This window comes from Bos indicus x Bos taurus, chromosome 13 (assembly GCF_003369695.1).
Source record: "Bos indicus x Bos taurus breed Angus x Brahman F1 hybrid chromosome 13, Bos_hybrid_MaternalHap_v2.0, whole genome shotgun sequence".
NCBI lineage: Eukaryota > Metazoa > Chordata > Mammalia > Artiodactyla > Bovidae > Bos > Bos indicus x Bos taurus.
The window spans coordinates 15,845,022-15,867,602 of record NC_040088.1 but is presented as its reverse complement, the minus strand read 5'-3'; the positions used below and the strand labels follow the sequence as shown (position 1 = coordinate 15,867,602).

Here is a 22,581-nt window from a genome sequence, read left to right as displayed (position 1 = left end):
GATCTAAAGTGTACAATTTAATGGCTTTAGTATAGTCACAGTCATGTAACTATTGCCCCAATCAATTTTAGTTCATTTTTCAACACACCAAAAAGAAACTGGTTATTACATCAATCATATTTCTTTAAAAAAAAAAGGAAGAAAACTAGTGCCCATTATTGGTTACTCTCCATTTGCCCCAGATACCCTTCCCAACTCTAGACAACTAGGAATTAACTTTCTGTCTTTATAGATTTGCCTATTCTAGACATTTGATAGGAATGGAATCATATAATACATGGTCTTGTAACTGGCTTCCTTCACCTGCATAACATTTTCAAGGTTCATATTGTGGCATGTATTCATACTGCATACCTTTCGACTGTCAAATCACACTGCACTGTATGGATACACTATGTTTTCCAGATCCATTCATCTTTTGATAGAGATTTGGGTTGTCTCCCCTTCTTGGCTATCATGAATAATGCTGCCATGAACATGTATGTACAAGTTTGTGTGGACATTTGTTTTTACTTCTCTTGGGTACACACCTAGGAGTGGGATTGCTGGGTCATCCGGCAACTCTGTTTAACATTTTAGGGAACTGCCAGACTGGTTTTCAAAGGGGCTATACCATTTTACACTCCCACCAGCAAAGCATAAAATTTCCAATTTCTCCACATCTTTGTCAACATTCGTTATTACCTGTCTTTTTGATCACAGCCATCCTAGTAAGTTTGAAAGTGTATCTCATTGTGATGTTTTCGTTTGTTTTTGGCCTCGTAGCTTGTGGTGTCTCAGTTCCCTGAACAGCGATTAAACCTGGCCCCAGCAGTAGAATCACCACGTCCAGGGAATTCCCTCACTGTGGGGTGTTTTTTTTGGCTGTGCCTGTGTCTTTGGCTGCAACCTGTGGAAGCTTGAGTGGGATCTTGAATTGTGGCATGCAGGATCTAGGTTCCTGATCAGGAATCAAACCCATGGCCCCTGCATTGGGAGTGCAGAGTCTTATCCACTGGACTACCAGGGAAGTCCCCTCACTGGGGTTTTGCATTGCATTTCCTTGATGGCTAATGATATTGAGCATTTTCTCATGTGCTTATTGGCCACTTGTACATTTTCTTTGCAGAAATGTCTATTCTCACTCCTTGTTCATTTTTTGTTATTTGCCTTTCTATTACTGAGTTGTAAGAGTTCCTTATATATTCTAGATACAAGCCCCTTATCAGATATATGCTTTGCAAATATTTCCCCTCATTCTGTGGGTTCTGTGGGTTATTGCATTTGTTCGCTAAGGCTGCCATATCAAAATGTCACAATTGGGTGGCTTAAACAACAGAAATTTCTTTCTCACAGTTCTGGAGGCTAGAAGTCCAAGAGCAAGGTGTCTGCAGATCTGGTTTCTCCCGAAGCCTCTCTCTTGGACTTGTAGATGACCGTCTGTCCTCTCCCTGGGCCCTCACACGGCCTTTCCTCTGTGCAAGGATCCTTGGTGTCTCTTCCTCTTCTTCTGAGGACACTAGCTATATTGGATCAGGGCCCCACCCTAAGGGCCTTAGCTTGACAGTCATCTCTTTGAAGACCTTATCTCCAAACACAGTTACAGTCTGAGATACTAGAGATCAGGACTTCAGCATGTGAATTTGGGGGGAATACAATTCAGCCCGTTACAGTTATCTTTTCACTTTCTTGATGGTGTCCTCTAAAGCATTTTTAGTGAAGTCCAACTTGTCTGTTTTTTCCTTTGTTGCTTCTGCTTTAGGTGCCATAGCTAAGAAACACTACTTAATCCAAGGTCATGACTTATGTCTATGTTTTCCTCTGAGTGTCATAGTTTTAGCTCTTAGGATTCAGCCTTATCTGTTTTGAGTTAATTTCTGTATATGGTGTGAGGTAGGGGTCCAACCTCATTTTTTTTTTTTTTTTTTTGCATATGGAAATCCAGTCATCCAGCATCATTAGTTGAAAAGATGATTCTTTAAATTGTCTTGTCACTCGCTGAAAAGCAATTGGTCCTAAAAGTAAGGGGTTTTAGCTGGAATCTGTTTTATTCCATTGATCCCCATCTATCCTTATACTGTACTGCAGTCTTGATTATTGTAGCCTTGTGGTTAAGTTTTGAAATCAGGAAGTGTGAGTCTTCCACCCGATTCTGAGTATACTTATCTTCAATATCAAAATGTTGTGAATGGTGTAAACGAACAGCACAGCATGAGGATCTGGGCCCATACTCAAGGCATCATTTTAGGAAGGCAGGCTCCAAGTTCTATGCAAGCCTGGGAGAGATGGACTCCCGCTTGCTCTCTCAGCTACAGCTCTCCAGGATAAATCAATGGAAACATTCTGCAGAGAACAATGATCCCCTAGGGTTACTTTAAACATCTCTTTAAGTCTTCCCCACCTGTTCTGCTCTCTAATTGCTCTACTTTGAAACAGTGTCATTCAAAACTGGATTATTAATGAACTGAGAGGAAGCCAGGGGGCAAATTGGGGAGCTGGCTTTCAGAGAAACCCGGGAGGTTGGGGTCAGAGAATAAACCCAATCCAGGGATTTTTGCTTCCCCAGCAAAGGTTATGGGGTTTTTCTTAGCAAACAGGAAATCACTAAACTCAGGTTATAGTGGCAGCCTCTGAAGAAAGTTGCTATATAGTACCGAGTAAAGGAGTTCTTTGAACAAGACTGCTAGGAACTGAACTGTCATCCCCGAACTCCTCAAACCTAAGCCTTCTCTGCGCCCCTCTGGCTGGCCCTGGGGTGCCTCGGGCTCTAATCTGGAGACTGGGAAAGCTCAGGAAACAAGGCCCTTTGTGCAGAAGAGAACTCTATTGTTCTAAAGCCAGTGTTCAGCGAGTGTGGATTCCAGAGAATGTTTGGGGATGGATTTGTTTCCCCTTTGTTTGTTAACTTTCTCTCCTCTTCCTGGGGGGTGGGGTGGAGAGAAGGGTCTTCTCAATCCATTGTCCTATAGAGAAAAGATGGTGCTGAGTGCAGGGGCCTTCAGCCCAGGAAAAAGGATTGGGTTAGATGACAGGGGCCACAGGTTGTGTTTTACTTTCTATTTTAAGCGTTAGATCTCAGGAAGGCAGCCCCTTTCTAGATCCTGCACCTCCCAAACAGGGGCAGACGTCAGTGGAGGTACAACCACTTCCTTCCTCCTCCTCTACACCTCGGTCCCTCCCAGAAAGAGGAAATGATGCGATTCTACGTCGCAGGCCACGGCCCCCCATGTTCCCACTAGTCTGGCTCTCGTCTCCTACCCCTCAGCTAGGGGACCGGCTCCCACAGACCTGTCCCCAGGGCAAACCCTGGCTGGGCTCCTTGACGTCCTAGGAAGCCTTCTGATTCAGACTTCAAGGTAGGAGGAGACATGAACCGCTGGCCCTGGTTTTAATGCTGTGTGACTTTGGGTGGTTTACTGCAGCTCTCTGGGCTTCGTGATGCCCTTCCATCAAATGGGAGCAAGAATACCGTCCTGGGCTTCCCCCTTTCCAAAGCGGTGATGTTGAAGGGTGGGAGGAAGACCGTAAGGAAAACTCTTTTCCGAACCCTGGTCGCGTCTCACCTGCCTTCAATTTCTAGCTGCTCAAAGGTGGTGGTGGAGGGGGATAGGGGACCCTCGCCGGGAGCTCCCGCGCCGTCCAGGTCTAGTCGAGAGCATGCCCACCCCCTTCCCGCGAGCTCAGGCCCCGCCTCGGGGGAGGAGCCGAGGGGCGGCGCGGAGGCCCGCGGCCGTGCAGAGCTGGCTTCTGTCGCCGCACCGGCAGCTGCGGCTCGGGGACGGAAGGACCGAGCCAGGGCCGGGAGCCGCCCGGGGCAGGGCTCGGGAGAGCGGGTGAGTTCCCCGGCGGCATCGCCGGCTGCCCTGCGCTCTGCGGCTTGACCAGGCAGGGGATGAGGATCGCGGGGGGGAGGTGGACCCAGCTTCTGAGGGTCTGACTGGGGGTGTGTGTGGAGCTTTGGCGAAGGGCCGGCGGCAGGAGATAACTGGGGGGGCTGGAGGGAGACTGGAAAGGCGGGTACCAGGCGAGCAGGGCTGGGGAGTTGGGCTGGGATGGGGGCGTTCTCCTGGGTCTTGCGCGCCAGAGACGAGGCCAGGGTACGGGGCGCACTGGCAGGTTGCTGGCTGGTGTCCCCGTAGCCGGATCTTGGGGCGGGCAGGGGGCATCTTGGCGGATTCTGGGCTCTTGGGCCGCCTTCTGCCTAAGGGGCGCAATGCTGGGCAGAAGAAGCCCCAACCGGCAGCAGACAGTCCGGGCTCCCAGCCTCGGGGCTGGCATGGGGGCGCCGCCCCCTCGCGTGGCGGCACTCGGTCCCCGCAGGCGGTGGCAGGGCGCCGGGAGCGCTCCCTGCCTGGGCGGGAAAGGTCCCGAGGGCAGGCGCCCCCGCATGCAGACCCGCCCCCCGCGGGATCCGGCTGACAGCGCCCCGCGGCCCCGGGGGAGACCCCAGCGTGGTTGTTCCCTATCTCCCCGAAGGGCCGCCGTGCGCCCGCGGCTGGGTCCCCCGCGCCTGGAGCGCGCCTCTCCTCCTGAGTCCCGCGCATCGACTCCGGCCGCAGGAGCGCCCCCGAATGCCTAGGATGGACTGAGTCTGTGCAGCCTTCCTCCGAGAGGTCGCGCAGAGGGGTCTCCCCAAGGTCATCCGAGCTGCCCAGACCGTCCCGCGTGGACAGCTAGAGATGCGAGGTATTTGCCTTCCCTGAAGCCGGCCGACTCCACCCCCCGCCCCAGCCACCCCCACTCCCCACCCCCGCCACCTCCTCCAGTTCGGACCGGCTTAGCGGGAGATGCTGATGATGCAGTTCCCAGCCTCGCGCGGATAATTGGAGCTTTGAATCTGGCCCTCCCAGGAGGGCCGTGCGGAAAGCCCCAGACTCGGAGCTCCCGGGCATCTCAGAAACCCAGGGAGAGAGAGACGCGGCTCCTTAAGAGCTTCTCAGAACCGAAAGCCGAGCTGCTTGCGCGCGCATGTGATTGAATTCCACATAATGGGCCGCTGTTCTCGCTGTCAGAAGCGCCCACCCGCTCTCGGCGGCCCTGCACACCAGGTGCCACCTCTGAATCGCCCTCTGTGGAGGGCCCGGGGCCCCGGGGTACCAGGCGCCCTTGCCCGCCGGGGTCTCCCAGGAAGGCGCCTGCCGTTAGCCTCCTGGGCCGGCGCGGGTACTTCCCTGAGGGCCCTGCCATTTCCTGTGGCTGGCGAAGCACCGGAGAAAAACCCTCTGTGTGGGAGGCCTCCTCAGAGGCTGGTCATAAGCATCTTAGCTTAGCCAGTGACTCGCTTTCTTCCCGAGGGCAAGGCACTTGGCCTCCGGGAGCCTCAGTTGCCTCTAGGAGATGGGGCTAATCAGGCCGTGGGAGGATGGGGGCAGGACCCTGTGAGGTCCTGGCAGCCGGTTGCTCCGAGGTTAATACCCAGGCCTTTCAGAAAGCTTTGGAATGGGGCGTGTCTCCTTTTAGGCAGGAGCAGAAGTGGAGCCCTGGTGGGTGGTTCTGCAGGCACTGGGGGAGTTTCCACATCTTCCTCCCTCAGCTTTGTCATCAAGAGGCAGCTTGCAGGCGGCTGGTGGGCGCTGGTGAGTCCTTTGAGCTCCCAGCCTGCTCCCGGGCCTTCCCACACAACTCCCCTCCCCAGCCCCTCATCTCCCACGTGTCACCAGGATGTCGGAGGCAAGATGTCAACCAGGCCATTTTGGACCTTCAACTTCGTGCTTTCCTGTGAACTGGAGTCTGTCCAGCGGTGTCCCTCTCCCTAGAACCTTCCTGACCCCTCTCCTGGTCCCAGCTCATCCCAGCCTCTGAAATGTCTTCTTCAGGAAGACCACTTGATCCTTCCTCCCCCATCTTTTGGTCTCCTCCCACTGTGCCACCCATCTGCCAGGCTCTGGGTTGGGGCTCCCCGAATCCCTGTGCTCTCTGAATCTTCCCTGGCTTGGAGAGACATGGCAGGCAAGGTCCAGTGCACGCGCAGACTTTGTTCTCTTTGGTAACTGACACAGGAGCGGAGGTTAAATTCTAATCCACCTGTTAAGTTCGGGAGCTGGAGCCATAGGGCTAAGATGATGCTGATGCAGGAAAGTGGGTTTTCCCCCAAGGCAGTAACCTTCTGCAGAGCATCTTTGTTCTCTTTGGAAACTGGGGCCCCAGGTTCTTCTCAAACCCCACTCCATACCCAGAGTCAGCATTCTCTAATCAATGGAGTCTGCGGCCAGCCTGGACTTTTTGTGGGTCACGGAAGGCAGTACCTGGATTCCTGGGTGGTGTCTGGACTTTCAGGAACCTCAGCCAAGTTTGACCCTTCTGCCAATCTAATGACTCCTACTCCCATGCCTGGGACATGAAGCTCTCAGTATAGAGTGCGTCCCAAGTGGTATTCTTCCAACAGAGGCTGGGATGGTCTTTTTTTTAATCCTGAGTTCATCCTAGACATTGAGATTTTATTTTTTTGGTTGTGCTGGCTGTTCGTTGCTACGTGCAGGCTTTCTCTAGTTGTGGCGAGTGGGAGCTACTCTTCATTGTGGTGCATGGGCTTCTCATTATGGTGGCTTCTCTTGTTGCAGAGCATAGGCTCTAGGCGTGGGGGCTTCAGTAGTTGTGGCACACAGGCTTCATTGCCCCGCAGGATGTGGAATTGTCCCAGATGCCGGGATCGAACCCGTGTCCCCTGCATTGGCAGCCAGATTCTTAACCACTAGACCACCAGGAAGGAGAAGGCAATGGCACCCCACTCCAGTACTCTTGCCTGGAAAATCCCATGGATGGACTGAGCGACTTCACTTTGACTTTTCACTTTCATGCATTGGAGAAGGAAATGGCAACCCACTCCAGTATTCTTGCCTGGAGAATCCCAGGGATGGGGGAACCTGGTGGGCTGCCGTCTGTGGGGTCGCACAGAGTCGGACATGACTGATACGACTTAGCAGCAGCAGCAGACCACCAGGAAAGTCCCGAGACAGTGGAATTTCAGGAGGGCTAGGACAAGCCTGTCTCCTACAGCAGGCCACAAAGTTGGAAGAGCAAGGGAGTCAGATAGGTCTAGTTCAAATTACAGCTCTCTACCTAGAAGCTCTGTGACCTGGGTAAATTATTTACTGTCTCTGACTCCTGGTTTTCTCATCTGTAAAGTGGGAGTGGTAGTAATGCCTCCTCTGTGGGTTTGTGAGGATTCTCTGAGCCCTTGATGCATAGAAAGTGCTTAGTGCAGCACCAGGTAGGGGCAGGAATGCAGGAAATGATTATCATCACCACCACCACCATTTCCTCCTTTGCACTGTCGTCTCATAGGTCCCCTCGCCACCCCCTCTCAGTCCAGGGGAAGTCAGAACTCTCTGCCTCTAGCTAACAGGACAGGGAAAGCCCCTCAAGCCTGGGGGTGGGAGGGGGTTGATTTCTGGGAATCCAAGCCCAGCATCAGCCTGTCTCTAGGAAGTCATTTCGCCTTCCTCCTATGGCTGCCATTTTGCAGGGTCTGTTGATTCATTCAACAGATGTGTACTCCCTTTTAGCCATTGTGCTTAGAGAGGGATTTCAAGATGAATAAAGCAGCTCTCAGGCTTCTTGATCTACGGGCGAAAAAAGTGATAGTGAGAACACAGCTTCACTGGCAAGAAGAGAAGTGAAGAGTAGAGGGAGGGATGAACAGGTGGCCTCAGCTAACGAACCCAGGTTTCATTCCTGAATCTGCCACCTCACAGCCAGCTGGTGATGGACAGATGTGTTACCTCTGAGTGGTGATGTGAGGAAAAGAGGGAACCATGTGGGTAAAAAACCTCAGTTCAGAGCCTTCTAGATATTAATCACTGCTTGCACATGTTGGCTGCTATTTTTTTATTATTTACTTATTTGGCTGTGCTGGGTCCTCGTTGCTTTGTGGACTTTTTTCCTCTGGGGGCTACTCTAGTTGCAGTGCACGAACCTCTCATTTCAGTGGCTCCTCTTGTTGTAGAGCACGGGTTCTAGGTCACAAGGGCTTCAGTAGTTGCAGCACTTGGGCTCAGCGTTTGCGGATCCCGGGCTTTAGAGCGCAGACTCAGTACTTATGGTACATGGGCTTTGTTGCCCTATGGCATGTGGGATCTTTTTGGACTGGGGATTTAACCCGTGTCCTCCGCATTGGCAGGCAGACCCTTTACCACTGAGCCACCAGGGAAACCCTGGCTGCTGTTATTATTAGTCTGCAGTGATCAATAGCAGGTGGGCAAATTTTGCTGTTGGGGCACATGTGAGCCCTTCAGACACAGTTTTCCAGGTGGCAGCTAATAAGGTGGGGTGGAGGGGAGTGAGCAGCCTGAGCTGAGAAAACAGCGTATGCAAAGACATAGAGGCTTAAAAAGTGTTTGGTGTCTTAGAGAGCAGTGGTCAGAGTTAACAGCTGGAAAGCCATCACTGTAGGGCATGATGGAGGCGAGGTCAGGGAACAAGAGGCCGTTCTGCTAAGGGGTCCCGAATGATTAAATGCTTGTTCACCCAAAGCAGGCCTCCTACAGCTTATGGAGCCATCTGAATCCAGTCTAGAATTTACTGCTGCAAGGGAGGAATGGCTGGCCTGTGCACGTTTGCGGATATGTTAACTGTCCTTTCCTCTTCCTTCTACCCGGAAAGCACAGACGTTCCCTCCTTCTTCCTGAGATGTTTTTGCTACTTGTGCACCCGTGTCTCTCACCCTGGGATGTTTCTCATTTGGAGGAAGGGGGTGTGGGTGGAGGAAGCGCCACCATCTCGCTCCCTTATTGACCATAAGAGGGGACTAAGTGCTTTTCCGGATGTTGGTCACTGTCCAAGGTCTTTGCTTGTATTGCCATCGAATCCTCATACAGACTTACTGAAGTAGATGCATTTATCCCCACTGTGCAGAAGGGAAAATTGAGGCATAGAGAGTGAGGTGATTTGCTAAAGGGCTTATAAATGGTGAGAACTCATGTCTAGAGGTCTCTGAAGTTGCTCTGTGCTTATGTGTACCACCTCATGCATGCTCTTGGTAATGCTGCCTGCAGAATGTCTGGCTTCTTTCACCATGCACCCCTGGATGCTAGACTGCAGGCACCTTAGTGATGGGTCACAGTGGGGTGTGCTCCAGGTATCTGGCGACTACCCTAGTCTCTCCTGGCCTTGACTTTTGGGAAGTTCCTGAGTGCAGGCGCTTGGTGATGGGGAGCTATTCTTGGATGTCTCAGAATTCAAGGCGACCTTCCTGGGCCCGCTAGTGTCCCACAAATGTGCCTTGACGCAGGCAGTTTGCAGCTTGATTGATGCAGCAGGTGGTGACTGAGCTCCACGGTGACCCCAGGAAGGAATGAGTCTTTTAGGATGGCCGGTTAGAGCATCACGTGACCATACACCCTGCCTGTTTACAGAAGACATCAAAACAAAGGCTCGAATTTTCTTTTCCACAGGAGGCAAAGTTCAAGGCCAAGGTTCAAATCCTGCTTTTGCCTTTCACTGGTTTTTGGGCCTCGGCCAATTTTTTCACTTCTTTGCACTTCAGTTTCTTCATCCAGAAATACAGATCATACATGCATGTATGTGTGTGTGTGTATAATTCAGGGTTGTGATAAAGATTTGTAACCCAACATAAAATTGACTTCCACATCATAGATATATTGATGTAACGTCCATAAAATTTTCCTCCATGGTGCTTAACATAACTGTGATTGTATGGCTATTTGTGGTCATTATTCTTTTACTCTATCTCTCCCACGAGGTCAGTGGTTCTCGGCCTGGGGGCAGCTTGGCTCTCCAGGGGACATTTGGCAATGTCTGGAGGCATTTTTGGTTGTCACAAGTGGGAAAGTGCAGAAGGGGCAGGGATCTACTGGCATCTAGCAGGTTGAGGCCAGGGATGTAGCGAGATACCCTGCAGTGCCCAGGGCAGTCCCCCTCAACAAGGAGTTGTCCAACTCCAAATGTCAACAGTGCCAGATTTGAGAAGGCTTCTACTGGCCATGAGGCCCCTCAGGTCAGTGACTGTGTCTGATTCAGTCAGCCCTGTGTCCCCAATTGCCCAGCATGACGGCGGGCACACAGGAGACAGTAAGCATTAAAGGGATGAATGAGGACTTGGAAGGCCTCATGTCTCTTGGAGTCCAGGAGGTTTGGCTTGTGGGACATTTTGAATGAACAGGAGAGAGATGCAGATGAACTTGAGCGTGAACGTTGGTCATTCAGGCCAAAGAAATTCAGACCAAAGCTATTTTCCTTCCCGCCCGTCCGCCAAGGAGGCACTTGGGGGCCCGAATTATCTGAATTGTTCTATGATCATGGCTGCACTTTGCTCACATAGACACAGGTCCGCCCTTTATCTGGCAAGCAGGCTGGGGCAGGGGAAGGTAGGTACTCACAAGGAACACCCTCTCAGAGGGGCCCCTGGGATTTGCCAAGCTGGGGTGCAGCTGCTGTCAGCTTCCTGTTTTTTTCCCTTTCTGGTGGAATGAAGGAAACCACTGAATGGCTGTTTTTCCACTGACATTTACAGCAATGTGATAGGCCTTGGATTAATGAGGTCAAGCTCCAGTGTGAAATCTGCCTGATAACTTGAAGCTTGGCCAACAGGAAGACACGGCTTGTTTTCTTTGGGCATTTGATGTCTTTGGATGGCTTTGGCTAGGGAAGTAGGGGTCACAACTCTGTACAAAAGACGGGAATGTTTTATGCCCCAGAATTACAGAGGCCAGAATTGTCTTTTTTTTTTTTTTTCAATTTATTGGGAAGGTTTATTTTCACATGGACTTTGAAATAAATAATTCATCAAAAGGAAGGTTCACCATGAGCCCTAGGTTGGCTGCTACATCAGGGCCATTAAAAGGACCACGCTGTTTTTCTGGGCCTCCCTGGGAGTCTGAAGGAAGAGACTGGCCCCAAAGGGTTTTTGGACAGGTTAGAGCTGCACATGGATTAGAACTCATTCTGATGGGGGAAGGGGTCTCAAGCATATGCCTCAGATTTGCTTGCGGGTTTCTGTAAGAGGCAGAATCTGATTCCTTAGGTCTGGGGCCTGGACATCTGCATTTAGAATAACGTTTCAGAAGGAGTCATGTGCTGCTGGTCTGTGAACTGCACTTTGGGGAGCAAGGGTCTATAGCTGAGGGGTCCCCGGTGTCACCCACTCCAGCAAATTCGGCCTGTCATGCCTGCTCGCACAGCCATCTGCTCTGTGGGCTGGCTTGCAGGAGAACAGACTTACTGTGCCCCTTCTCTGTGTGCTCAGACCTGGGACCAAGCATGAAGGAAAGGCTGCTTGCTCCCAAGGGGCCATGGAAACGCCTAGAACAGGTGCGAGGGGCTTCTGGTGCTTCCAGAAACATGTGTCGGGGGGACACAGTGTCTTGGGTCCCCTGGTCACCTGGGGCTTGTTAAACACACAGATCCCTGGGCCCTAAGACCAGCCTACCTGCGTCAGAACCCGCCATGGTGGGGCCCTGGGAGTCTGTATTTTTCAAAAGTGTGCCAGCCAGATTCACAGCCAGGTTGGCAGAGGGGAAGGAAGCCAAGAGGAAGAGCTGGCAGCATGTGGAAGTTCACTGCTCAGGAGGCCGAGTGTAGGGTTGTAGAGCTGTGGACTGCCTGATGGCACCCGGCTGATAGAGGGGCCAAAAGCTAGCCTGCTCCACTTGCCAAGCTTTGTAACCCTGCGGGGTTGCATCTGCCTGGGAGGAAGGGCACCTTTTTTCTTTTTTCCCTTATTTATTTCTTTTTTGGTTGCACTGAGTCTTCGTTGCTGCTCTTGGGCTTTCTCTAATTGTGGCGAGTGGAGGCTACTCTTCATTGCAGTGCACGGGCTTCTCATTGCGGTGGCTTTTCTTGTGGATCGTGGGCTCTAGAGCGTGGGCTTCAGTAGTTCTGGTGCACAGGCTTAGTTGCCGCACAGTATGTGGAATCTTCCTGGACCAGGGAATGAACCTGTTTCCCCTGAATTGTCAGGTGAATTCTTATCCACTATACCACCTGGAAAGTCCCTTTTTCTTAATATTAATAATAATGGTTAACATCTAGTTCTTATCTTATGAGCCAAGCACTGTTTAACTTTTAGTCCTCCTAGCAACTCTTAAGAGGTGGCCTTACTATGACCCTGATTTTACTGCTGAGGAAAGTGAGGCACAGAGAGGTTCCATGATTTGCCCCAGGTCACACAGCCAGTCAGTGGTGGAGTTAGGATTTGAATCCAGGCTGTCTTGCTTCTAAGTCCTTGCACTGAATCATGATGCTCTCTGACTCTGGGCAAAAATGCAGTTGCACTTCATAAGCTGTCCCTGCCCTGAAGGAGTGCCTTTCTCCAGTTCTTCCTCAGATGGAGGAAAGGCTGGCAGTGACTTTGGCTAGCTCTGGAGTCAGACCTGGGTTGGATCCTTCCCTCTCCCACTTAATGTGTCCTTGAGAAGTTATTTGCTAACTTTGCTGAGCCTCAGTTTCCCCATGTGTAAAATAGGAATAATAATAGTATGAGATGATATGATTATTTAACCTGTGTTTGGCACATGGGGTGTACTGGATACATACTAACAATAATTACTACCTTAGTATCCATGCAGTCAGCCTCTGGGAGTCTATTCAGAAGGGACAGGTGAGCGGAGCCCTGTGTCACTTACGTCCCTGGTGCTCGGTCTGTCGTTTTGTTCACCCTGGTTACTTATGTCTATTACTTACCGAGGCAGTCCTAGCCTTTGCTTCTTGGCGCTGATTGCAGGCCCCGTGTCCATGCCAACCTGGTGAGTTCTCAGAATTTCTTAGCTCCCAGAACATTTTAGAGTCTCAATCAGAGCAGGCTTTATTTCCTGTCATCCAAGAGCAAGAAAAAGGCACATATTCTCACACTTACTTTCTTCAGGGCGCTTGGCTCTTCTTTGGTGACTTTCTCTGTCCCCAGCTTCCCTTCTGGAACTCTGTAGCCATCACCTTCTCCCCCATGAACTGGGCAGAGAGCAAACTCTTTAGAGGCATTGCTTACTATCTTACAAAGAAACAGAGAAGGGGATTTCCTTGGTGGTCCAGTGGCTAGGACTCCGTGCTCCCAATGCAGGGTGGTGGTTTAGTTGCTCAGCCATGCCCGACTCTTGCGACCCCATAGACTGTAGCCCGCCAGGCTCTTCTGTCCATGGCATTTCCCAGGCAAGAATGCTGGGTTGCCATTTCCTTCTCCACCTGATGCAGGGAGCCTGGGTTCAATCCCTGGTCAGGGAACTAGATCCCAAATGCTGAAAAGAAAGATCCTGCATGTGTAGCTAAGACCTGATGCAGCCAAATTAAAATAAAAAAACAGGGAAGAGTTTCTCCAGAATTTCATTTATTTTCTTCTTTTTTTTTTTTAACATAGGAAATCAAGCTTTTGTTTTCTTGTTGCTTACTTTATGCTTTTTAATTATAAAAATAAAGAGAAACTCATTATTAAAATTCAAGCAGTACAGAAATGTGGAAAATGGAAAGGGAAATTTTCCCAATGATCATCCACACATTTCTTTTTTCCTGGAAGAAATCGCTGAATGTTTTATGTCTTTCCATAAATTTCTTAGGCATGTACAAATCCACATGCATTTATGTATATCCTATCCTCTTTTGTTGTTAACACATCTATACAACCCTTTCCCGAAACTTCCCTTTTCAGCTAATTTATCTTAGCACATGTCGACACGTGTAGGTATGCCTCAGTCCTAAAAGCTACACGATATTCCCATGATAAAAATTTACCATAATTTGTTTTCTAGTCCCTGGCTGGTGATGAAGATTATTTCCGTTTTTTTTCCCCCCTGCTACACATTATGATGCTATGACATCCTTGCTTATACAGTGTGTATCTTCGTACACTTGGGTGATTTTACCTGTAAGGAAAATTCCCTGCAGTTTGAACTATGACATTGTCAAATTGTCCTCCCAAGAGGCCAAACCAGTTTTGTCTTTTTTCTTTTGGACGAGCCAGAGGGCATGTGGGACCTTTGTTCCCTGATCAGGGATTGAATCCCCCTGCCCGCCCCCATTCCCCACTCTGAAAGCTCAGTCTTAACCACTGGACCGCAGGGAAGTCCTGCAAACCAGTTTTTATTCCCTAGACCGTGTGTGTGAATGCTTCTTTCCCCCAGGCGTTTCTCTAACATTGAGTATTGAGTACATTCAATTTTTTTCCAGTCAGATAGGAATAAAATAGAGTGTTTCTGAGTCAAGTTCCACAGTACTTTAGATTTTATGATCATTTAGACTGTGGCTACATATTGTTAAATATTCAAGAACTGCATTTTACCTGGCCTGATGCTTGAAATTAGAGATAAAAAATGAACTTAAACAAGTTCCTCCCCATCTCCTGAAGGAAGCAGACACATGGACAAATGAGAATAGAGGTGTGGTTCCAGCTGTGCTAGAGAAATGCATAAGTGAAGTTCTCTTTGACAGACTTCATGAATATTACAAATGAATGTGTAAAATACAGCATACATTGTGCCCCAGTGGGAGGGGCGATACTTGACATCCTCAAAAGAAAATGACTTGGTAAAGCAGAAAAACCATGTATCTTAGCCCTCCTGGTGGCAGCAGCAGAGGTAGGCAGCTAGGAAGGGATAAAGTAATTTTGAAATTGACTTTTTGGTGGTTTCCATGTTTACTAATGTTTGAGGGAGGCTGTGCAGAAACCCAGCTGAGTTTGCAGCTGGTGCTGATTATTGCTCACTGTTACCTGGGAAAGTGTGTATGTTAGTCCAGAAAGAGTGAGAACAAAGGTACAGAAGCCTGGCTTTAAAAATCCACAGCCTTGGAGCCCAGTGGGGTTGGATGTGGGTGGCATGAGTTGGCAGTTACCCCAGGGGTTACAAGGAGGTGTGCTTTGAATGCACCCGTTGTAGACTGCATGCACAGAATGGGTGTTGAATGAATGAGTGAGCATCAAAGATGTCTCTGTCCTATAAAAGGGCCTCCTACTCAAAAAGAATAGATCCATTTAGAAAGAGTTATGACCACATGATCTTCCCACCTGTGGGGAGCCACGCCTTAGCTATACATTTTCTTTGGGCCACCTGTCACGGATAGCTCTTCATCCACTAGGAGATCTTAAGAACAGCATAGGCCATGGCAAGGAGCAGTTGAGAATATCTGAAACAGTGCTGTGGAATGGAGCTCACCATCATTTTACAGCAAAACTTCTAAGCCGGAATCTATAAAGCCAACTGTACTGTGTGCAGAGTTGAAAAGAGACTGTGGAGCAGAGGTAGTCCGAGGTCACCCTTTTATGGATGGCAAGGCAGGGGCCAGGTAAGGCACATCTTGGGTCTGGCCCCTATCTTTCCCCAGCGGCCAGGTCTATTTAGTCTGGTTTGATGCTAGAGCTGTGGTTCCAAGCCAGAAAACCACTCCCAATGATACAACTGATGGAATAATGTCCGTGAATTTTAGTCTCTTCATCTCCCACCCTTCTGTCTACACGCTCCTATTTATTGAATGTCTATTGCATGCTGGGTGACTCTAGGGTGCAGTCCCTGACCTTTTTGGCACCAGAGACGAGTTCTGTGGAAGACAGTTTTTCCATGGGCTGGAGGGTGGGGGGTGGGGGGATGGTTTTGGCACATTACATTATTGTGCACTTTATTTCTATTATTGTGATTATATAATGTGATATACAATGAAATAACTTTACAGCTCACCATAATGCAGAATCAGTGGGAGCCCTAAGCTTGTTTTCCTGAGATCCAGACTATAATGCAAACGATGGGGAGTGGCCATAAATACAGATGAAGAAGCTGCCCTCTTTCACCCACCGCTTACCTCCTGCTATGTGGCCTGGTTCCTAACAGGCCACAGACTGCTATTGGTCCATGGGTCTGGGGGTTGGAGACCCCTGCCCTAGGGTGGGATGGAAAGGTGAATAACATATTTCTCGTCTTTTGAGAGCATCTAGTCCAGTGGAAGATGCAGATATGAAATTAACAATTACAGCCAGTGGTCCATGGGGTTGCAAAGAGTTGGACATGACTGAAGCGACTTAGCACGCACACACAGTTGAGAGCCACGGTAGAGATGCGGTCAGACTCTTTGGAACTAGAGGAGAGAGAAACCCATTTGCCACAAGGCAGATAAAGAGCAATTCAGAGGGAATAAAAGGAGCATGGAGACAATATTGTGTAAATGAGACAAGGCAAGTCAAGTGCTGAGCACGGCGCCTGAAAAGCATTTAAGAGATGATAAATACTATCATTACAGCACTTGGGCTAGCTCTTAAAGAACAGGACGAGCTTGCCAGGTGGAGAGAAAGAAGGGTATCAACACCGCACAGAACAGTATGAATGAAGGACAGGTGGTGAATGTGGAGGAGTGAAAACTCCATAGCTTCATAGAAGAGAAATCTAAATCTGTGTTCAAATCTTAGTTTCGCTACTCACTAGGTCTGACTTTGGGCATGGCAAGATGAACCTCCCTTTTCCTAATCTATCTGCTGGGGATAATGAGACCTGTTTTTATCTTTATTTTTTGACATGAAAAAAAAATTTATTTGGCTGTGCCAGGTCTTAGTTGCAGCACGTGGGGTCTTCAAACTTCATTTCAGCACACAGGATATTTAGTTGTGGCACTCAAACTCCTGGTTGCAGCATGTGGGACCTAGTTCTCTGACCAGGGATTGAACCCGGGGCCTCCGCATCAGGAGCACAGAGAATCTTAGCCACTAGACCACCAGGGAGGTCTCCAGACCTGTTTTTAAAGGCTCCCTGTGGGAGTTAATTTATGAGGAGTATCTGACACATAGTGGAGTTTCAGCTAATGGTGGGTACCACTGCAGGGATGTGAATCCATCAGACCTATTAAGTATAGCCAGAAAATTGAGTGTTTAGTGGACTGAGAGTGGGGAGGGAGGTTAGGATGGCCAGAGATAAAACTAAGCATGTCAAGGCCAGATACTGGATGGTCTGGACTGTGACGCTAAGAAATTTAGACTTGACTCTTTAGGCAGTGCAGAAGTGTTAAATGCTTCCCTACAGGAATTTCCTGGCAGTCCAGTGGTTAAGACTCCCTGCTTCCACTGCAAGGGGTGTGGGTTTGATCCCCGGTAAGGGAAGAACCTGCATGCAATGTGGTGTGGCCAAAAAAAAAAAAGCTTCCCTATAAGGGAAATACAGGATCAGACTTCAGTGCAGAATGAAAACTCTACCAGTGGTGTAGCTTGTGGGTTGGAAGGTAAGAGATGGAGGCAAGGAGATCATTTGGGGAAATGCTGCCTCCGACATTCCTGTCTTGGCAACCCACAGCTCACATTAGCCAAGTGAAAGCTCCATTAAGTCCTGCGGACAAGTGCTGCCTGGAGAGGCAAATCAGGGCAGTGATTCAGTGCATGGGCTTCAGTGTCAAGGCCAACGTGAATTTAAATCCTAATCCTGCCTTGTACGGGCTTCCCAGATGACTAGTGGTAAAGAACCCGCCTGTCAGTGCAGCAGACATAAGAGATTCGAGTTCAATCCCTGGGTCGGGAAGATCCTCTGGAGGAAGAAATGGCAACCCACTCCAGTATTCTTGTCTGGAGAATCCCGTGGACAGAGATGCCTGGCGGGCTACAGTCTATGGGGTCACAAAGAGTTGGGCACAACTGAAGCGACTAAGCATGCACGCGGGCACACGGCTGTCTCGTACTGGCTGTATCCAGTTCAGTTCAGTTCAGTCACTCAGTCGTGTCCGACTCTTTGCGACCCCACGAACCGCAGCACACCAGGCCTCCCCGTCCATCACCAACTCCCAGAGTCTACCCAAACTCATGTCCATTGAGTCGGTGATGCCATCCAGCCATCTCATCCTCTGTCATCCCCTTCTCCTCCTGCCCTCAATCTTTCCCAGCATCGGGGTCTTTTCCAATGAGTCAGCCCTTCGCATCAGGTGGCCAAAGTATTGGAGTTTCAGCTTCAACATCAGCCCTTTGAATGAACACCCAGGACTGATCTCCTTTAGGATGGACTGGTTGGATCTCCTTGCAGTCCAAGGGACTCTCAAGAGTCCTCTCCAACACCACAGTTCAAAAGCATCAATTCTACTGGCTGTGTGACCTTGGGTAATTACTTAACCACAATGAACTTTAGTTTAACTCTTCTTTAAAATGAGGATTAATAGTACCTTTCTCACAGACTTGTTGTGGTCTTAAATGAGATAATGTAGATAAAGCATTTAGCCTAGTTCTAGGAATGTAGTAAGTGTTCAATGAAAGTTAATCATTAAAATTTTAAAAATTGTTTATTTCACCACAGAACTCTTTTTCCATGTAATATCTATTAACTTCCTCTGGAGCTACTAGTCTTCTACAGAAACCACACTGCTTTAAACTTTCTGGAGAACCAGCAGCACTTTCTGCTCCAAGAAATAAACAGTGAAGAGGGTTGCCAGGTTCTAACACAGTGGTTCTTGGATGCACATTAGACACACCTGGGGAGCTTTTTAAAAATTTCAAGGCCTGATGTGTGTGTATGGCTGAGTCTTTTTGCTGTTCACCTGAAGCTACCACAGCATTGTTCATCTGCTCTATCCCAATGCAAAATAAAAAGTTTAAAGTTTGGAGAAAAATTTTTTTCAAAGCCGGGCTGCAAGTAAATTAGAATCTCTTGAGATGGGACCCTGTATTTTTTAAATTGTAATATTTTGTTAAGGTAAAGCAAATACAGGAAAGTGCACATATCCTAGGGCTTTCCTTGTGGCTCAGCTGGTAAAGAATCTGCCTGCAATGTGGGAGACCTGGGTTCGATCCCTGGGTTGGGAAGATCCCTTGGAGAAGGGCACAGCTACCCACTCAGTATTCTGGGCTGGAGAATTCTATGGACTGTATGGGGGGGTTGCAAAGAGTTGGACATGACTGAGCGACTTTCATTTCACTCACACACATATTCTAAGTGAATGAATTTTCACAGATTGAACATGCCCAGGTAACCCATACAATGTAGGACTTCCCTATATTAGTAGTTCCCTGCCGGTTCAGTGGTTAAAACCCTGAGGTTCCATTGCAGGGGGCATGGGTTTGATCCCTGGTCGGGGAACTAAGATCCCACATGCTGCATGGTGTGGCCAAAACAAACCAACCAGAATATTACCATTGCTCTAAAAGCCTTTCTTATGTGCCTTCCCAGTCACTCCTACCCCAAAACCGTGACTTTGATTGATAATAACATAGATTCTTTTTGCCTGTTGAACTTTACATAAATGGAATCATATAGTATGCATTTTTGTGTTTGGCTTATTTTGGTTAACAGTGTGAGAGATCCAGATTGTGGTGTGTAATTGTGTATTACTCATCCGGGCTTCTGGACTATGTTCCACTGTGAGTACACCATAAGTTTTTTTTCCAGACTCAAGTTGGTGGACATTTTGAATAGTTTGTACTTTGAGATTATTATACAAATAGTGCTGTTAACATTCTTATAAATGTGTTTTGGTGAATGTATACAGAAATTTCTGTTGAGTATATTCCTACAAATGAAATTGCCGGAGTGTAGGCCATCATATGTTCAGCTGTAGAAGATACTGCTTGAGCAGTTTTTTAAGTGGCTGTACCAATTTATATTTCCGATCAGTTTATAAGAATTCTTGCCAATGACTGGTATTTTCTGTCTTTTTAAAAAAAGGCCATTCTGGTGGATATATAGTAGTCTTGCTCTGGATCTTAGTATAATTTCCCAACATTTCCAGGTGATTCCAACATGTAGCCAAGTTTGAGACCCTCTTTCCTAACAGGTTTTGAAAAAGCAAAACACGAATTAGTGGAGCTGTATAAAGAGATGTTATAATGACAAGTGCCTCCCCATCGCCCCTCTTTGACGTCCACACCCAGAGTTTTTTATAGACTTGATCTGTCTAATCAGTAGGGAAGGATGCTTTTGTGATGGAAGGAGAACGTAGAGGTGTATTAAACCTGACAGCCTGTGCTTCACTCCTGTGTGCTTTATATGGGCAAATGGTTCCTGATGGAGTGATCTGGAGGCTGGAAAGAGCCCATGGCAGGACTTCAATCTCTTCTTCCAATTTAAGGCCTGAAAGAGGAGGCCATGAGAAGTGACGAGTAGTCTATACAGATGTCGTCAGATGAAAATATCTGCTCTTCAGGATCAGGGTTTTTTTTTTTTTTTTTTTTTAAGGGTTTAGGATGTTATGTTATATTTTTGCTCTCCAAAGCTTGCCCAAGACCTGGCGCTGGGAAGGTGCTCCAGAAAAAAAAAAGTCATTGAAGTTGATATTAGAACTATGTAACTGGCCCTGATGAAAAGCATGACTCACATGGATGCAGAGGAAGGTGTTGGTGTGGATTTAGCTGATCTGATTAATAGCTTTGCATCTCTTTTTGTGCTTTCTGTTTTGCAGTTCCTATTTCATATTTGCTCATTTATTACTAGCATATTTTCCTTTATACCCTTAAAGGAAATAAAGGATCATCTTGAAGTAGATCTCTATTGATTGCCTTTCCTCTTGAGTTTGAGTCATATTTTCCTGTGTGCTTTTTTTTTAATCTGACTGCACAAGGGCATGTGGGATCTTAGTTCCTTGACCAGGGATCAAACCTGCGCTCCCGACAGTGGAAGCACAAAACCTTAATCCTGGACCACCAGGGAAGTCCATTTCCTGTTTGCTGAAAACATTTTTTTCTAGGAATTTTAGGTTACATCTTGAATATTATGAGTCAGACTTAAGAGACTCGAGGTTCTATTATATTTCTCAGAACAGTAATGACTATTCATTTATTTTATTTTTTTGGCTGAACTGGGTCTTAGTTGCAGTTCTCAGGATCTTTGTTGTGACATGCTGTGGGGTCTAGTTCCCCGGCCAGGGATGGAACCTGAGCCCCCTGCTATGGGAGCGAAGAGTCTTACCCATGGAACCACCAAGGAAGTCCTAGTGATGACTTAAAAAAAATCAGTCAGCTGACTTGACCACACAAACTTTAAATTCAATTTCCCCTGGGTAGGCAGCAGCTGAAATCTTTCTTCAGTTCTTATAGCCCTAGTTGGGCGGCTTGGAACCTGCCCTGCACATGCATCATTCAGAGAGATTTGGACAGAATTTATACTCAGCATTTGGGGCTACCATCTGTGAACTCTTTTCTGGGATGCTTTCTCCTCACTTTCCAACTGTAGTCACCTGAAGTCTGTCCTTTAATTCCTCAAACGATAAGAGCAAAGGTTTTCATCCAAGTTGTAGCCACCATGTACAACGCTGAGTGGGGACTGCTCTTGGGTAAAAAGCTACAAAAACACAGAATTTGCCTAGTGCAAATTTCTATCAAGTGTTGACTGCCTTTCAGTTTCTATCTGCTTGTGGCTGAATAAATCTTGCTGTTGTTCAGTCGCTAAGTCATGTCTGACTCTTTGCAACCATGTGGACTGACTATCTAGTACCTTCCAATAGGCAGTGTGTGTGTGGTGCATAGAGTTCACAATAGTTAAATGTGAGGGGATGTATCCTATAAGAGTTACTCTGCTTTTACTAGAGCAGAACTTTTCTGATCAATAATTTTGTTTACTAAGGGAACATTAGGACCCCTTGCTTTTCTGACTAGCACATAGTTGATGGCAATAAATGTTTGTTGACCGGCCAAATGAAAGCAGCTTTAAATTAAAAGTGGAATTGAATTAGAGGAGAAAATTACTAGAAGAAAATCTTGAGATTGGTTACTTGTTGATGACAGTTAAGCACAAAATATAGAGAGAGAGTTTGGTAATTTGCTGGAGAACATGATGAGAGGGTTGAAATAATATTAGGGCTCTGAGTGTAGAGTAGACCCCAGTCGCTAACAAAGTGAACCTGAGATTTCAACACGAGGAGATACATTCAATTGTGGGAGTAATATCACTTTCATGGGATTGAATCTATGGCTTATGGAGAATTTTAAACAGAAATAAAGCTGGTCAGAGGGGGAAGCAGAGATATGCTTGGAGTTCTGCACACCCAAGAGGAGCCAAGAGGAGGGAATCAAAGTGAAGGGACTTTGGCTGGAGATCAAAGAGGGGAGGAATGAAAGTAATGTAAAGGCAGTCAACTACAGCTTGCTTCTCTCTGCATGGTGACCTGGAAGGTCACAAATCCCATACGGAGAGACTTCAAAGCCTGTATGCTGGACAGAAACTTCATTTACCAAAATGCAGAGTGTCTGGAAACTTCCTGATTTATTCTACTGACAGTTTCATCTCACAGAGAGCAGAGGAGAGAGGACAGTTGCTGTTATGAATCTGGTTTGGGAGCTGTTGGGTGAAGTGAAAATGAGAAAGTACTCACCAAGAAAGGGAACACTAGTCATAGGGGGCTGAGCTCACAGGGTTTGGAAGGCAGATTTTATGAAATTCAGGATGAGATACATATATTTCCTGCCTAAGCCTCCAAAGGTGATGACAGCTCCAACAGTAAGGGAAGTTATGACTGTAATCAATTATCTTTACTCTGCGTAGATTTCATTTATTTTCCTGCAAGGACTCCTTTTCTTGCTCTTAGTCGTGCTTTTGTGGGCCATCTTTCCTGTCTGACATTTTCTCTTTTATTTTCAAGCAGGAGAGATGATAAAAAAAAATACTTAACCATCATAGCATATGATTGATCAATCAGAAGAGATACCAGCCATAAACAACTGAAATAGCACTCCTTACAGGTTCCTTAACCTGAGTCTCAGTTTTTTCCCCTTTG

General features: G+C 47.8%; 1 protein-coding gene across 3 annotated transcripts in view; it reads left to right on the top strand.

Moving 5' to 3' along the window:
* The first annotated feature begins 3,236 nt into the window (after positions 1–3,236).
* The window catches only part of PPP1R16B (protein phosphatase 1 regulatory subunit 16B), a 107,475-nt gene continuing 88,130 nt past the window's right edge, over positions 3,237–22,581 (top strand). The window contains exon 1 of one of the 3 annotated variants that reach the window (XM_027558547.1): positions 3,237–3,335. The gene's annotated coding sequence lies outside the window, so the exon portion shown is untranslated. Of the gene's footprint in view, positions 3,336–3,712; positions 3,813–4,467; positions 4,666–22,581 lie in introns of those variants that run through there. The other 2 variants (XM_027558546.1, XM_027558548.1) reach the window with 2 other exon arrangements.